The sequence below is a fragment of the Paramisgurnus dabryanus genome, chromosome 5 (assembly GCF_030506205.2).
Source record: "Paramisgurnus dabryanus chromosome 5, PD_genome_1.1, whole genome shotgun sequence".
Classification (NCBI taxonomy): Eukaryota; Metazoa; Chordata; class Actinopteri; order Cypriniformes; family Cobitidae; genus Paramisgurnus; species Paramisgurnus dabryanus.
In genome coordinates, this window is record NC_133341.1 from 2,744,176 (window position 1) to 2,756,939 (window position 12,764).

A 12,764-nucleotide genomic window follows, 5' to 3' on the forward strand; every position below is an offset into this window, starting at 1 on the left:
AGTCAGATGGACAAGGGGAACGGCCTTTGTGGGTGGAGATTTTCTGAAGAAAGATCGACGTCACATATTTTATAAATAAGCATGTTACTTCCTGAGCTGGTTGTTCGCTACTTGAGAGGACCCAGCGCTGTTAAACTTTTTCATATCTGATCAATAAATATTTGAACTTAGATATTTGTATCTTTTGCCTTTCCTCTAAATTATGAACACGCAATGGACGCCTTAAAGTCCAACATTGTCAATCTTGGACGTCCACAACCACCACCTCTTTCCACATCCACTGTTACACACACCTCTTCACTATCCATCTGGCGATTTATCGCAATATTTAGACGTGTAAGGGCTAAAATAACATTCTCAGAAATGTTTATTATATTAGTCAAGGCACTGATTAGTACAAGCTCCTGTCTGCAGACAAACTGCAAATAATCTGTGTCCAGAGGCTGTCTCTTCAATACATGTAGCACACGGTTTTGAAGTCGCTGGAGAACGTAATCCTTCAGCAACTCCTAAGGAGTTAAGAAAATATTTTTAACATCTGATGAATGTGCAAATGAGCAAATAAATATGCTAATACACTCAAAATGACAAGCAGATAAAACGGATCCTATTGTTTTTGTAGCAGTAAACACTCAACGCTGAAGTTATGCCCAAATAGTAAAATTAGTGATGCACCAATTATAAGCATAATAGCTTAACAGTAGTCAAGTTATAGACCATTTCAAAAGATGTAAACAACACTAGTCCAGAAACACTTCCTGTTTCAGTTTGTGACTGTTTTTTCACATATATCATTATCTTAAAGATGTTTCTTTAACTTTTTGATTCAGTTCTATGTGTTCTGTTGGTTGTATTTTATCCCAACGTTTATCTAGTGGTAAAAAACTGAAACAGGAAGTGCTTCTGGACCAGTGTTGTTTACATCTTGTGAAATGGTCTAGAGTCAAACTCAGCAGCTCTTGCTAATACAATACGTTTTTATATCGTGCACAATGTATGACAGTCCACGTGAGCTTCATAATTTAGTGACATATAGTTCGCTGATCATTCACATCTAACGTCATATGTGAAGAGTTTGCGTTTAGCGATGCGCGTGATTTTTGACAATAAACACAGAGCTTGCTGCTTGCGTGTAATTTTCTGAAGATACAAGATATCTATAACAACTCGGTAACACTGCAAACTACACACTTCATTGACTAAAAAAATAACGAACCACTGATTTAAACAACTTTACTTAGTCGTTGCATCTGGTTTTCATCCTCCATGATGAAATCTCTCTCCGCTGTGTTCGAAATCTCTCGTGGTAGCTGTGGTAGCTGTTTTAATGCCTGAACAAAAGTATTTGAAAACGCACCACTTCATATGCCTACAACTACGCTTACAACTAATAATATTGATAAAAACAGACTTTGTTAAATAAAGTTCAGGACATTTAACAGTAACATTACAACAACATGAAATATATAATGATGTGAAAACAGTATAGGCTATGTGCAACTTTGGTTAATATGACTGTAGCTGTATTTTGTACTAACGATATAAATCATCATAAATGTTCTTTAATAAAATAAAGTAGGCCTAAACGGTGCATCATGAGACATCGCGCAGTACAAGCGCAGAATTGTGCTTCTTGAGTCTGTTCAGTAAGGAGCGTTTTGATTGGTGGATCAAGAGCTCAACGCGACTGGCTAAAGAGAACGTCCTAAAAAAAAGATATTTATGAATCTTGACGTGCCTGGACAGTCTCAAAAATATCGCACACAAATTCAAAGCAATCCACGCGTGTGTGACGACTTGTAAATGCAGATTCAACGATACATAAATATATGTGACATCATTCATAAATGTGTAATAGAAATAAATTCAAGAACTTCATATATACACATTTGTGAAAACAGTTTACATTTATTTAGGTTTTATTTATTTTGTGAGCATTTGGGCACATGTTTATGAATTGTACTTGTGAATTTATGAACTGTGTTTTGAATTTACGAAACTGATTTTGAAAATGCAAATTGGGCTTTGAATTTATGATTTTTTTTGTAAATGTATTAATTTTGAAACAGATCTGGCTTCATAAACCTTGACCAGGGAGATCTTAATAACTTTAGACCAATCTCAAATCTACCATTTCTTTCAAAAATATTAGAAAAAGTAGTGGCAAACCAGATACGTAGAGTTGGGTCTGAGTCCACCTTTTTCGATTACGAGTCAAGACCAAGTCCTTAAACATCAAGTCCGAGTTGGACCCAAGTCTGAGTTCTTAAAGGCTGAGTCCAAGTCGAGTCCGCCCGAGTCCAGAAAGTAATTAAATTGAAAAAAGATACAAAATTTGTATTGTAAATTGTTACTTTCTATTAATACTTTAACCTTTCAACCCATTAAACCAATGGCAATATAAACATGTAATAAAAATACCTCTATTGCATCTTGTCATTGCCATTGAACATTTTTATTTTATGTCAACTAGTTTCCTATCAAAAATGATTTCAAAGAAAAGAAAGGGGAGGTTTCTTCTTTTACTAGATGTCTTGCAAATAAATTCTGTATGATTTTCGTAAGCAAAACAAATTATTGCTGACTTTGAGGACATCGTGCTAGCCACGCATTGATGTGTGTGTTTGTCTGCATGTATGATTTGACTGGCTGCATGCCTGCCATTGTGTTGCAGTAAAATAACAGTAGGGGAGACACTGGTCCCGTACACACTGCATAGTAATTCGGTTGTCACTTCACCTTTTAATGCTTAATCCTGTAATCTGTACACACACACTTCAGTAATTTACGGGACTCACAACCGCATACTACAACCGAATTAACTCCCGCAAAATGCAGGTATAGTGACAACCGCATTTACAGAAACTCTGCTTGTGTACATAACCGAACTGAACAACTAGTAGTTAATCAAGTGTTTAAACGTGCATCATAAACATGACAGATCTCTCTTCTGAAAAAATAAATTCCTAGAAGGGGAAAAAAGTCTTCTGTATGTGTAGTTCAGAAAATGACAGAGGCACAAGGTTTTTTGACTAGTGTTGCCTAATCTTGCACTTAAAAAAAACAGCGAACAAGAAAAATCCAATAATAAACCGAAATAAATCTAAATGCTTTACTTCAAAGATCAAAATATTGGGACCGGCACATTCACACTTTATTAAGACCAAAAACTTGATCGCTTCATGAGCCAAAACCCATAAACGGTTAAGCGCCAAAACGGTATTTACGTACAAAAAAGTCGAGGACCTGGCAACACTGCAAGACCGCGCGCTGTGAAGCAGCCTCACAAAAGAACCGTACAATACACAACGCCAGGACGGGAGGTTTATTGCAAAACACAATGCTGTTAGATTATTTTGGTCAAAGCTGTGAGTGATAAGCACGCGAGATGGCAGAATGTTGCTATGGTTATTTCTGTGTCAATCATCACATTTTCAGGAGTGAGCCCACCAGTTTTCTAAGCTAACAGACTGCATTAATGATATTAGGGACTGGATGGCACATAACTTTCTTATGCTAAACTCCAATAAGACAGAGATACTTATTATAGAACCAAATCGCTCCAAACATAATATGTCAGATTACAAGTTGCCCATAGATGGCTGCACTGTGGTGCCATCTTCCATGGTTAAGAACTTAGGCGTGATGTTCGACAGCAATCTATCTTTCGATAGTCATATCTCCAACGTATGCCACACAGAATTCTTCCATCTTAAAAATATCTAAAAAATACGCCATATGCTGTCTGCATCAGATGCAGAAAAGCTTATCCATGTTTTTATGACCTCTAGAATAGACTATTGTAACTCGTTACTTGGGGGATGTCACGCAAATCAGGTAAACAAGTTACAGCTGGTTCAAAACGCCGCCGCAAGAGTGCTTACTCGCCCTAAAAAGTATGACCACATAAGTCCAATTCTGGCATCTTTACACTGGCAACCAGTTAAATATCGCATACAATTTAAAATATTACTAATCACCTACAAAGCCTTAAATGGCCTAGCACCCTCATATATTAAATAACTACTATTAGAATACAATCCATCACGTACACTGTGATCACAAAACTCTGGCCACTTAATTATCCCTAGACTATCAAAAGTGTCTAAAGGTGGTAGATCCTTCTCCTACTTAGCCCCTAAGCTCTGGAATGATTTACCAAATAATGTTCGAGTATCAGACACAGTCGATCAATTTAAATCTAAACTTAAGACATTCTTCTTTAACAAAGCATTCACATAAAATGTCCAGTAAAGTTGTCTAGAAGAAACCACTCACATTAATCATCTGGTTAATATATTTATGCCGCAATAGTTAGCCTGTCAGGAACCGAGCTGACTTTATTTATTTATCCTTTATTTTTCCAGGAAAAATCCCATTGAGATAAAAAATCTCTTCTGCCAGGGAGTCCTGGCCAAAATGGCAGCACACAAAGTTTTACATAAAAGTATTTCAGACAGACAATACAAACAAAAAAAGAAAGAAAGGTCCAGCACTCAGAGCTTCAATTCTTAAAAATAAAATATATAAAAGTTAAGTAAAACACGAACATGATTCTTTCAGGTAAGATTTCAAAAGGTTTTTAAAATATTTAAAGATGGGAGCACATCCAGCATCAAAATACTCTGCATTTCATTCCATAATCTAGGTGCATAAGAAGAAAAGGCAGTTTTGCCGAACTCTGAGTAAGATCTAGGTACAGTTAAGAGTAATTTAAAAGATGATCTAGTGTTATAATTACCAGAACAATAAGATAAGAGACTACAAATATAAAAAGGCAAGTGACCTTTTAAAGCTTTTACAATAAACTGCAACATATGCATTTTTCTCCTCTGATACAAGGAGAACCAACCAACCAAATCAAACAAAGTACAATGATGGGTACGTGTAGGAGCATTTGTCACAAATCGTATTGCAGCATGGTATATACTATCTAATTTTTTTAGTGAAGATAAATTAGCATGCATATAAATCACATCACCATAGTCAGGGCCGTGCACAGACCTTTTGAGGGGCATGTGCTGAAACTGAAAAAGGGCACCCCCCCCAAATAAATAGCACATAATAATCGTCTTAAAAACGTTATATTTATTTACTATTAATGATTGAAAAATTCCCTATTAATGAATGAAAAATGACATTTTATGGCATTATAAGGATATCTGGCCTTCTAAGTTGGCTTTAACAATTTGCCTCCTGGGTGTTTGTCTGTATTAGGCCTATTTGTAGTCATGTGTTTGTGAACTGCTCTTGTGTACTCCCTCTTATTTAATTGTGTAATATATTAATTTTCATTTTTTTCCTCTGCTTTGCATACATAAAGTTAAATAAAAATATGTTTGAAAAAAGCTATTATTTTTGGTTTTATGATCTAATTTTTATTATTTGGTTAACATGTTTATGTATGTCATTGATAAGAGGGGAAATATGAGATTTAAGATCAAAAAAATATAGTAAAATACTATTCTATTAGCCATACCATTAGCATATCCAACATGTATCTGCCTACCTGGCAAAAACTGTGCTGAGGACCAGGAACGTTGGTCTCTTGAAGGTGCACTTAGGTTGGTTGTTCTTTCTCGTGAACTACACTTTCCTTAAAATAAGCCAGCAATGAAAATGTATAAAAAATTTAGTCTAGTCATTCAGGGCTAACTTTTTGGTGATTTGGAGCACTGTAGCCCCTGACAGAAAATGTTTAAAGCGCAAGCAGAAAATTTTGAGCACACCTTAAATCAGCCTGCAATTATTCACATTTTCCCAAAAGAACTGCATTACTGAAAAATACTAAACAGACTAAACTTTGTGCAGTTGATTTCAGAATAAAAAGTTATGAACTAAAGAATCATACAGCCCACTTGGCTAATTCTAGGCATAAGATACATAAATATCCAGATAGCATTTTGTAATGAGATGAGTGGCAGGGCAATACACATACTTGTATCCTTTACAAGTTTCTCATCTTCTATGATATCCACAGTTTTCCTTAACTGTGTGTTTCTATCTGTAATGTTTTTGGTGTTAATGTAGGCTAGAAGTTTTCTCTATCTCTCATCTCTGCAATGTTTAATTTTAAACCCGCGCGGGCGCATCTTCTCGCGGTTCACCCGGGCTGCGTAGACCCATCGGTAAACGATTGAGACGCGTCATTCAAATAAGCGGTAAAACCCGATCCTGCATTCCGTATTGTTATCACGGGTGCCCTGCACATGCGTGAACAGCAGTGAAAACTGCTCGCGCTGTGTCAAAAACTCATTTTGGTCACAGTTTGGAGCCCTTGGTGCCTCCCTGATTGCCCTCTCGCCCAATCTCGTCTAAACCGGCCCTGCTCAAATTTATAAAACATGCGCCGTTATAGACATACTAGTGTTTCTTTCGTAATGAGACGGCATTGTACTCAAACAACAACATATTTATTTACCGTTGCAAGACGTTCAGCTGCTCTGCTGTGGAACTTCAGCTCGTCGCAATCAGGGGGCGGAGTTAAGAGGTTTGACTGACAGTTTGAGCGGATACAAAAATATTTTGTTTTTTAATAACTTTTATTTGATAAATATATTTGTAAAACAGACAGACATACGTAAAGGGTTACCAATAGCATTGATTTATTAAAGAAAATAAAAAAATCTAATCAAATTCTTTAGAAAAAAAGGGCACTTCGGAGTGTAAGGACAAAAAGGGCATGTGTTCTGCACAGGTTGAGCCCTATCTGTGCACGTGCCTGACCATAGTCCAACACAGAAAGAAAACAACTTTGAATAATTCTCTTTTTTGCCTCAAATGGAAGACATTTCTTTAAACGAAAGAGAAACCCCAATTTGGGTCTGAGCTTTTTTGAAAGATTTTTGATATGAATATTAAAACCTAACCTTTCATCAAGCCATATGCCCAGATATTTATAGGTATGTACTCTTTCTATACAATACCCTTCCAAAGTTGAAATTGGTGGAATCAAAAATTTGTTACGAGAGCGAGTAAAGAGCATGTATTTAGTTTTCTTAATATTTAAAACCAGTTTTAAATTTAACAATGAAGATTGCAATATCTGAAAGGAATCTTGTAATAGCTCTACGGCTTTTTCCATGGACTTTGCTGCCGCATAAATAATTGTGTCATCAGCATATAAATGCAGTTTAGCTGTAGTTATCTCATTACCTAAATCATTTATATAAATTGAAAATAAAATTGGTGCTAAAATTGATCCCTGAGGGACACCTTTCTTAATTTCAAGTTTTTTTTGAGGTAAAGTTTTCAACTGAGACACACTGCGTTCTTTCAGATAAATAATTGTAAAACCAATTTATACTCATTTTACTAAAACCTAAGCAGCTGAGTCTGTTCAACAAAATATTGTAATCTACAGAATCGAAAGCTTTAGAGAGATCAACAAATAAAGCAGCACATTGATTTTTATTGTCCAATGATGTAATAATATCATTTGTGACGAGTGTTGCCGCTGTTACAGTACTATGGGCTGACCTAAAACCTGATTGAAACTCATTTAAAATATTATTTTCTGTTAGAAAATGCTTAATCTGATCGTTTACAAGGGACTCAAAAACTTTTGCCATAACTGATAACCTCGAAATAGGACGATAGTTATCTAAATCATAGGGGTCCCCCCCTTTTAACAAAGGAAGAACCATGGCTGATTTCCATGCATACGGTATTACATTTGAATTTAAGCTTAAGTTAAAAATAGAAGTGATAGGTTCTGCTATAAGATCTGCCGCAATTTTTAAAAAATAAGGCTCTATATTATCAGGCCCTGATGCCTTTTTACAATCTAAATTTTGTAAGGCTTTATGAACTTGTGGGACTAAAATAGGATTAAATGTAAAAGGCTGAATAGAATGGCATGTTTCAGCTTCAACATTCTCTTTTCTTATACCGTTCGTTACATGAGGATCCGGGGCTGAGCCCGCAGCAATGAAATAATTATTAAAAACCTCAACAATATTTTCTTTCCCTTTTATAATTTTTTAAACTCATAGAAGGTTTTAAACCAGAAGCTGATTTAAACAGCTTCCAAAATTTAGAGGGATCATTCAAATTTTCATTTATCGCATTTAAGTAATAATCACATTTAGCTTTTTTTACCAAATTTGTGCAATTATTTCTTAGTGTCCTGTAATGTACCCAATCCAGATGGTTATTTGTTTTCTTTGCTTTAACCCATGCAGCATCACGATCCTTGATGCGCGAAGAAATTAATTCCGTAAACCAGGGGTTATCTCTCCCTCTCACTCTAAATTTTTTAAAAGGAGCATGCTTATCACATACACTTAAAAAAGTACATTTAAAATACTCCCATGCTAAATCAACATCAGGTATCAAGGAAACCACATGCAATTCACTATCATAAATATCTTGTAAAAAAGCTTGTTCGTTAAAACGTTTAAAATGACGTCTTGAAATAATACGTGGTTTACTTTTTGGAATCCTGCAGTTTCTCACACATACTATAACACAGTGGTCACTTACATCATTACAAAAAACTCCAGAAGCAGAAAATCTATGAGGAGCATTTGTTAAAATAACATAAATTAATGATGATTTGTTTGGGTCTTTTTGATTTAACCGTGTTGGAAAGTTTATCAATTGCTCCAAACAAAGAGAGTCACAAATATCCTTGAATGGATCGGACAATTTTGAAGACCAGTCCCAGTTTAAGTCCCCCAGTATAATCAATTCGGATTTAGTCCAGTTATGAAGGAGATCAGTAAGTGAAGTGATAGCTTTACTTGATGCTGATGGTGGACGATAACATCCAATGACGGTGATGTCTGGACCATTTAAAAAATGTAGTTTGATTGCCACCAATTCAAAGAAATTGGGCTTACTTACAGAGTACAAACAGGTGCAATTCCACTTTGACTTAACATAAATTGCAATTCCACCACCTTTTTTTGTACGATCTGATCTGAAGACATTATATCCCTCGATGTGTATCATGGAATTTGTAATGGATTTATTTAACCATGTCTCAGAGAGAACCATAATGTCAGAGTTTGTTGATTCAGCCCATATTCTTATGAAGTCCATTTTGTTTACCAGACTACGAACGTTAAGATGGAAGAAACGCAGACCATCACTAGATTTAAACTCATCAGGAGTTAGAAGCTGCACCCGTTCTGGGCCTGGATTTGGATGGATGTTACCCGAAATTAAAGGCAGAAGAACAACAAACCAGTTTTTTTTCACAGTGCCGATGGTCGAACTATCACTACAGATGGACTTCGCATAAGGAGATAGCTTCCCATTTCCATAGGCCCATAGACATCGCAGTCCTTTTGACCTACCTCTCAAAATGAGAAGCCCCCGGTGAATAGGGGGAAACTTGAGAAACCAGGTTCTCATGTCAAAATGTCCATCAACCAACTCCGAGGAAGTCACAGTGTTCGGAATAGTCCAAAAACATGGCTCATATCCAGCTCTCCCTTCGGTGCTTGAAATCATGCAGTCCATTAAAATCCACAATAGCAAACAGTTGAGCAAGGAAACGAGTAAGGAGTACGTCTTCATTTTTAACAATAGTCTTATGCAATCATAAAACAGACTTAAGGTTGTAGAATTAAAAATAAAATGCTGGACAAAACAAAACAACAAGAGAAAAAATGAGAGACTACTACACACACTACATGCAAGCCGCCATTTTGGATACGTCTTGACTTAAACCATAATGTATGACACTTGCATTACACGTGAACGACCCCTACGCTAATAGGATTCTGTTTCTCTCTCCATGTTTCGTCCTCGACCCTGAGGACAATGAGACAAACAGACCCAGTTCCTGCAGCTGTGGAGGTCGTCACACCACTGATCTACTGATCATCCTTCATCGAGATGCCAAGCCAATGCCTGACCAGTGACCACCGGCGGAACCAGTTTAATTCGCTTACCCGTTCACATACCCCGATAGTATTTATATATATAAATATAAATATATATTTATCTCTCTCAAGCGTTTTTCCCTCCTAGGAGTTTTCCCCCTGGACTAGACAGGAGGGTTTTTCTCCTAGGGTTTTTTTTCATCCCTGAAGAGTCCACCTTTGGCTTAACTTACTACTTTACTTTATACGTTACATTATTACTATGTTCGCTTTTCTATGCTTTTCCTACATCTATTAATGTAAAGCTGCTTTGAAACAATTAACAATTGTGAAAAGTGCTATATAAATAAAATTGAATTGAATATTATTTAGTTCATTTTTTAGGTAATTTAATCTTAAATTCTTATTTAGAGGTATTTCTTTGTTTCCTTTGATTGGGCCCTCCTCCCGAGGTATGAATATTGTTAAATCATTTTCTTTTCTTTGGAACATCTTTCAATAATAAAAATAAACTGCAAACCTGCCATTTTAAAAATCTGTTGTTTTTGTATGTTTGTGACTCCATGGCTGTGGAGCTAGAGAACCTCAATCTCTCCACAATTTATTTTTATTATTCGTTGTTCCCTGTGTAATCCTAGTTTAATAGGGAACACATAATAATAAAAAGTATGAAGGTAATTTAGCGCCTAAAAGATTTGCATGCGCAGGATAAAATTTGTAAGAATGTAATTAACATTGCAAGCGTAAAATAAATTTGCATGTGCAAAAACAGTTTTGTAAATGTGTAAATCAAGTTGCAAGCGTAAGAAAACAAGTTTTGCAACATACTACTGTTAATCGTAAGTGTAATTCATGTCTTGTAAAACTGAAACTTCATATTTACGCAAATAAGTATGAACTGTATGCATCTGACCTCAGTTTTTCCCCGCTTACACTTTTGGCACGGTTTTTGCGCTGAAATACTGCCAAAAGCATTGCAAGTCTGCAAACAGTGGTGTGCAATGAAAAACACACGTTCATGAACGGCAAATATGAATTAATCGCGCAGAATCTGTCTCTGTGTGTAAAATAAGCCAGTTGTAAATGACTTGTTGCATACGAGGGGAAAACTATTTCCTGAAATAACCCGAAATCTACTGGTCCCTCTGCGCTTGCAGTTTTGTCACGATTCTCTCACTGATTTGAAATTGTAAGCGCAGGTGGGAAGGCAGGGCTATGAAATGAGGCTCCTGATGACTCATTGTTTTCTCTATTCTGATCGGTTCAATCCCAGGGGTTCTTTTAGTATTGTCCAAGAGGCTGCAGGAATACTACTATAATGACTTAATACATAAACCTTTGAGCTGGCTGACATGTGTTGATTCTGAATTTAAAGATGGCGTTTTGTAATATTTAATATATAATAATGTAATATATATAAATAAGAATATATATATAATATATAAAAAGTCAATTTTAGTTAAGTAGCGTTTTTAACAATTTTTCATCATACCAAAACAGCTTCAATTAAAATAGAAACAAAGAAAACAGAGAAAGAACATCAAAGCATGGCAGTTTTTAATTAAGACTAGGATGGAGTATTTGGTGCTACACTGAGTGATTTTATAATGAAGAAATTTTATAAATAGTAGGTTACTCCATTCCTTGCCATATTATTATGGTCTATGATGGAGTACATGTATTCATAATTGTTTGTAGAACAGTGTAGCATTATTCCGCCACGCCCCTTTCCAATTCTTCGCTGTTCCACATTTTGTCAACCGTCTGTTGCATTCGGTAGCTAGTTTGGTGGTTAGAAGATTGTTTGTAGTTCACTATAACTTTAGCGAAATGACAAATATCACACCTGCTGTGAATGTTTTAAATTAGGAGCACGGAGAAAACTTCATACAACGTTCGGATAGTCTTATAATGTCCCATCAATCGTCTCGTGGTTAAACGATATGAAGCAGCCGCGGCAAGTAACCAATTGGACATATTTAATTACCTCGTCCTGTCAGAAGGAGCAGCATTGAAAATTATTAAAGTACTTATGCCTACCAATATTTACACAGTGATTTCGTCTTTCTTAAAGCAAATGTGCACCTTAGTTAGTCCAATAACTATTTCGTTTTTATGTGGTATTATGTACCATGATAGAATTCATTTGCAAACTTGCCAACACTTATTCCTTCAAATCAGGAAACTTAAATCCTTTTGGAATCTACAAAGCTCACATATGGTTTAAGAAATTCCTTACAGATAATATCTGATCACACTGTAAAGGTTTATATAACTGCATGACAGGTAACATCTGATCACATTGTAAAGATTTAATATAACTGCACAACATCTGATCACATTGTAAAGGTTTAATATAACTGCATGGCAGGTAATATCTGATGACATTGTAAAGGTTTAATATAAATGCACAAAATGTTTAATATCACTGCATGACATCTGATCACATATGAAGGTTTAATGTAACTTACAACAGGTAACATCAGGTCATTGTAAAGGTTTATAAAAATAATTATGGACTAAGAAACGGCTAACTTTTCAGCAAGACCACCATGCAATAAATTAAGACACAGCTTTATTAGAGTCATCAGGAGCTGATCGTGTTTATCTGGAAGCTGTTGGTGTATGTACTGGTAAAGTGCTTGGCGACTGTGTAATGCATGCAATATTAACCCTGTGTAAAGCGGACAAAGATGGTTGTTTCTCAGCAGAGATATGTACATTTGTGCCAGCTCAACACATTGAAGCAGTTTCTCGGACAGGGTTTACAGGACTAAGCCTTATTTATATTAGGACATTTTTTTTTACAAACAAACCCTACAAAAACAAATCTGATGCAGGTAACAAAACAATGGCACTCATATATGTTGAGTAATACCATACTGCAGGACAGGCTTTGCACAGTCTGCCTTTTCAGTCAAGGGCTGTATA

At 35.8% G+C, this 12,764-nt stretch overlaps 1 long non-coding RNA gene across 1 annotated transcript in view; it reads right to left on the minus strand.

The window, feature by feature from the left end:
• Positions 1–238: 238 nt before the first annotated feature.
• Positions 239–12,764, minus strand: part of LOC135731755 (uncharacterized) — a 50,470-nt gene continuing 37,944 nt past the window's right edge. The window contains exon 3 of the long non-coding RNA XR_010526458.2: positions 239–509. This is a non-coding gene — a long non-coding RNA (uncharacterized lncRNA). The remainder of the gene's footprint in view (positions 510–12,764) is intronic.